We start from the raw sequence: 6,000 nt of genomic DNA on the forward strand, positions 1-6,000 counted from the left end.
TGACTCACAGGTCTACACAGTGTTTGGGAAACCTAACAGAGCACACAGAACGTGTGAGAAGAGCCTCACACAGCCCTCTTATACTGTTAGGCTGGAGTTCCAGCCTCCTGCTCACCCACCCCATCTTTAGAGTGAGGACAGTGGGAACCCCAGGGAGGAGATCTGGGCTCATAGTGTGGATTTATCATTAAGTGAAGCCTCTTCCTCCCCATTGGCTCATGGGGCCTGGGATAGCCCAGACTGACTCCTTGGGGAGCCTGACCATGGCTTTCTGATCCTGCACCTTCCCTTCTTGGGAGCAGCTTTCTAGAACAAGGGTGTGGAATGGCTGTGAGGTGTCTCAGGGTGAGGCTGGCAAAGCTTCAGCCAGACCATGACCAAGGACATCACTTAGCATCCAAATGCTACCCAGGTTGGGCAACTTCCAATCACGTTTCTTTTTTTCTTTTTTTTTGTTTTTTTTTGTTTTTCGAGGCAGGGTTTCTCTGTAGCTTTGGAGCCTATCCTGGAACTCCCTTTGTAGACCAGGCTGGCCTCGAACTCACAGAGATCCGCCTGCCTCTGCCTCCCGAGTGCTGGGATTAAAGGCGTGCGCCACCACCGCCTGGCTTCCAATCACGTTTCTGTGTTTGTGATATTTGCTGTGACAGGACACAAGCTGTCCTACAAAGTGTCCTTGTATCCAGGTAAGCAAGGGCCTGGGAGAAACTGAAGGAGAAAACAAGGTGGTAAATTCAACCTTTCCCTCGGTGTGGCCGCCTCTGCACAGAGGACCATCTGGGACTGGTCCTGGCCCAAGAGGCTACTTTCCACTCCTTCTGACTTCAAGCCTATGTCACACAGCCCCTGCTGGCCTCGGCTCTTTCCACATCCCAGCCCTGTGCACCTTCCCTCTCTCCTCAGAACCACAGGTCTCCAAATTCTGCCCCCCCCCCCCGCCGCCGCCCCGCCCCGTCCGGGGAATGAGCAGGCCCGGTTCCTCACACTGGGTCCTCCCACTAGGCTCAACTGCACACTAGAGGATTTGTTCCCTTCGCAAACGTCCATTCCTCACTCAACAAATGGCAGATTTGTTGCTTCCTCCAGAATCCCATCAGATGGTTGCAGGGAATTCACAAAGCCCCATGTTTACTGTTAAGAAAAAATCCTAAGAAGGTGCAGCCTTGCCGGCGCTAAGAAATCCAATTAGGTCAGATCAAACGAAATGAAAATGCCCATCGTTTTATTAAGTACGGCGCTCTCGGGTGGCCGAGTGCGTGGCGGGGAGAAAGGAACGCGGGGAGTGCGTGCAAACCCGGACCACATGCTTCTCCTCCGGGAGCCCACTTAAATACCCCGTGGGAGTGGTTCTGACCTTCCCCCAGGGAGGGGTCAGGACCTGGCATGCTGGGATTTGGAGTCCAGACTAATATACTCCCAGGTCAGGGGGGCTGGGATAGATGCCAGGGGCTGGGGCGATGCTCCAGACTTAACATTAACAATTCCATGATATTAGCTGTGCTCAGGAGTGTGCAATCACCACCAACAGCTGGTTCCACACCATCCAACCCCCACAATAGACCCTCGCCTGTGAGCAGTCCTTCCATCACTGCTCTAGAAACTGACAGTCTGCTTTCTGTCCCGTGAGCAATTTTATCTGTCTGCCTGTCTATTTAGAGATAGGGTCTCTAGGGTCTCATTATGTATCTTGGGCTGTCCTGGAACTTGATCTGTAGACCAGACTGGCCTCAGATTCACAGAGATCTATCTGCTTCAGCTTCCTGAAGGCTGGGATTAAAGCCATGTGTCTCCTGACAGTATAGTTTTGTTTTTGAGATAGGGTTTCTCTGTGTAGCAGCCCTGACTCTCCTGGAACACTCTCTCTGTAGACCAGGCTGGCCTCATAGAGATCTGCCTACCTCTGCCTCCTGAGTACTGGGGTTAAAGGTGTGTGCCAGCATCGCCTGCCAGCTGACAGTTGTATAGTTGGGGTCCTGCAACTTGTCTGTGTGCCTATTCCCTGCAGGTCGTTCCCCCTTTAGTGTGGCTCAGAGGTTCCTTCCTTTCATGACTAGATCCTTTCCTACTGCACAGAGGGAACCACACTCTGAGGAGCTGTTCCTGACACTGAGGGAGTCTTGAATAAACTCTGTAGTTTTACTTGCTTTTCGTTGATTTAGTAATACTAATTTAGGAGAGCACACAGCCGAGAAGCGTGTTATTAGTCTCTATACAGTTAGACAGTTCTGCTGGAGATAACGCCTCTGACCACCCAGGCAAAGATTACTTCCTAGGGACTTGGCAGCCCTCTGTGAAATCACTTGTTCCTCTCTTTTGCCTGTGTGGGTGTCTGATGGATGACGTCAGGTGTCTGATGGGTGACGTCAGGTGTCTGATGGGTGACGTCAGGTGTCTGATGGGTGACGTCAGGTGTCTGATGGATGACGTCAGGTGTCTGATGGATGACGTCAGGTGTCTGATGGGTGACGTCAGGTGTCTGATGGGTGACGTCAGGTGTCTGATGGGTGACGTCAGGTGTCTGATGGGTGACGTCAGGTGTCTGATGGGTGACGTCAGGTGTCTGATGGGTGACGTCAGGTGTCTGATGGGTGACGTCAGGTGTCTGATGGATGACGTCAGGTGTCTGATGGATGACGTCAGGTGTCTGATGGGTGACGTCAGGTGTCTGATGGGTGACGTCAGGTGTCTGATGGGTGACGTCAGGTGTCTGATGGGTGACGTCAGGTGTCGTCTGATGGATGACGTCAGGTGCTTGACACCCTCCTGTTTAGCCTGTGGCACTGCCACTCTCTTCTGATTGTGAGTCACACAACGAATCATGACCCACCCTTCCTTCCTTCCTTCCTTCCTTCCTTCCTTCCTTCCTTCCTCCCTCCCTCCTTTCTCTCCCTCCCTTCCTCCCTCCCTCCTTTCTTTCTTTCTTGACAGTTTATTTAAAAACAAAACAAACACTTATTTCTCATCGAAAATTGTAGGTTGCTGAAAAGACACTTTCCACATTTGATCATTTCTTTCCCTTCCTTTCCTTCTATTTTTTTAATTTTAATTTTTATTCATTTCTTTTATTTTTAATTTCATTTTTTATCCATCCCTTTTATTTTTTATTTTTATTTTTATCCATTCCTTTCATTTTTTAATTTTAATTTTTTTTTATCTATTTTACATACCAACCACAGTTCCCCCTCACCCCTCTCACCCACCTTCTCAACCCATCCCCAACCCCCTCCTTCCAAAAGGGGAAGGCCCTAGGGGAGTCAACAAAGCCTGGCACATTGAGTTGAGGCAGGACCACTGCATTAAGGCTGAATAAGGTATTCCACCATAGGGAATGGGGTCCAAAAAGTCAGCTCATATATTGGGGATGGATCCTGGTTCCACTGCCAGGGGCCCCTCAAACAGACCAAGCTACAAACTGTCGCCCACCTACTGAGGGCCTCGTTCAGTCCAGACCCTTTCTATTGTGCACAGCTGGCTCGCCACTGCTTCTCTCATTTCCAGCCCCTCCCCCCACATCACAGTGTCCACCTCTAATCTCTTCAGTCTAGAGGCCTTATCCCTCCTCCTCTAGCCTGGCTGCCTCATGAATGAACTCTCCCACCCTCAGAATGTTCCGCTGTGGTGGCTGGCATAGCGTGCTGCTGGCAGACTCTCCCCGTGTGCTGCAGGCAGAGTCTCTCCGTGTGCTGCAAGCAGATTCTCCCCGTGTGCTGCTGGCAGATTCTCCCCGTGTGCTGCAGGAAGATTCTCCCGTGTGCTGCAGGCAGATTCTCCCGTGTGCTGCAGGCAGATTCTCCCCGTGTGCTGCAGGCAGATTCTCCCGTGTGCTGCAGGAAGATTCTCCCGTGTGCTGCAGGCAGATTCTCCCCGTGTGCTGCAGGAAGATTCTCCCGTGTGCTGCAGGCAGATTCTCCCCGTGTGCTGCAGGAAGATTCTCCCGTGTGCTGCAGGAAGATTCTCCCGTGTGCTGCAGGCAGATTCTCCCCGTGTGCTGCAGGAAGATTCTCCCGTGTGCTGCAGGCAGATTCTCCCCGTGTGCTGCAGGAAGATTCTCCCGTGTGCTGCAGGCAGATTTTCCCCATGTGCTGCAGTCAGAGTCTCCCCGTGTGCTGCAGGTAGAGTCTGTGTGCTGCAGGCAGATTCTCCCCGTGTGCTGCAGGTAGAGTCTCACCTTGGCAGAGTCACAACATTCTGCCCTCATGAACTGCTAGCAGCCCTGTGGGAGACCTGTTTTCTTTTTCTTTTTAAGGATTTACTTATTTTGTGATTTTCGAATTTTTATTTATTTATTTCTACGTTGTGTGGGGCTTTTGCCTGCATATATGCCTGTGAACTATGTATATGCCTGGTACCTACCAAGACCAGAAGAGTGCGTCAGACCCCTGGGACTGGAGTTGCAGACAGTTCTGAGATGCATTGTGGGTGCTGGGAATCAACACTGAGTCCTCTAGAAAGAGCAGCAGATGCTCGCGATCGTTGAACCATCTCTCCAGCTTGGGTTTTTTTTTTTTTTTTTTTTTTTTTTCTTCATAAGCTCCTAGAGCTATCAGGGTTGTTGACTCCAAACGCCAGGAGTGAATTCTGGCTGATTTAAACAGAGACAGAATTCAGTGAGCTGGCCTGGTACTAGTTCTGAGAGCAGGAACCTGAGTAACCAGACTCAAACCTTTGAAGGTTCGCCACATAGATCAAGCTGGCCTTGAATTCATAGATCCGCCTGCATCTGCCTCTTGAGTGTTAAGATCAAAATCACCACACCCTGCCACTTTTTTCCAGACAGGATCTTACATAGTTCAGGCTGACCTTGAACTTGTTATGTAGCCAAGGATGACTTTGAACTTCTGACCTCCCTACCTCTGTCTTCCCAGTTCTGGGATTATAGACGTGCACCATCACATTGGATTTGTGCAGTTCTGAGGACTGAACCCAAAGCTTTGTACATGCTTGTCGGTCATCTACCAAATGGAGGCAGAGTCTACTCCATTGTGGCTACGTCTGGACAACAGATGTACCTGTACTAGTTAGTTCTCTGGTGGCTGTGAGAAAAGACTGGACAAAAAGTCATTTAATGGAGGAAGGGCTTATGGTGACTGACAGTTTAGGGAGGGATACTGTCTATTAGGGTGGGAAGCATGGTGCCAGCAGTTAGTGGTTATGGTATGACTTTGATTTTAACCACCACAGTGGACTGAGGTGACATTTCATGCTGCTGTGTGGCACTGTTCCTGAGAGGACATGAACAAATGCCTCCTCCTCCCAGACAGGGAAAGCAAGGATAGCCTCGAAGTCCAACTTGGTGAACCAGTGAGTTTTATTGGGGTTACTTACAGGAATAAGGGTGAGGGGTTACTCACAGGATCAGAAATGACTCAGAGATGGCTGAATCACCAAAGTCCACCCCAGCGTGAGTGACAAGCTCACAAAAACTGAAAACTGTTCGGAGCAGTGAGACTCCAGATCCTGAATTTCTTGTAATCCCCTGATCTGAGTGCCTACAGCTGCTCTGAGCACGAGACCTTCAGGAGTTCCTGATGGCAGGAGAGTGGTTTCTGGTAAGTTTGGCTAGGGTGTGGCTATCTCTATATAATCTGTCCCTGAACACAATAAAAGGGGCATTCAAGGATGACCCGTGTCGCTGTCTCTCTGTTTGTGTGTGTTTGTGTATTTTAACCTCCAGCCCCCTTGCCTGCAGCTCGCGAACTGGGTGCCAGCACATAGAGCACAGACACGGGGGCGCGGTGCTTGGCAGAAAACCAGCCAGGCGGTGGTGGTGAACGCTTTTAATTGGGAGGCAGAGGCAGGTGGATCTCTGTGGGTTCAAGACCAGCCTGGTCTACAAAGTAAGTTCCAAGACAGGCACCAAAGCTACAGAGAAACACTGTCTCATGGGGGGAGGGGAGCGGAAAACCTAGAGCACACTGCATAACTTGCAGACAACTCAATGGACTGGAGAGTGTTCTTTTAGGCAGGTCAGTTGACGAGCTTCATCCCAAGAGCCCAGGT

The sequence above is a fragment of the Chionomys nivalis genome, chromosome 22, assembly GCF_950005125.1.
Source record: "Chionomys nivalis chromosome 22, mChiNiv1.1, whole genome shotgun sequence".
NCBI classification, from domain to species: domain Eukaryota; kingdom Metazoa; phylum Chordata; class Mammalia; order Rodentia; family Cricetidae; genus Chionomys; species Chionomys nivalis.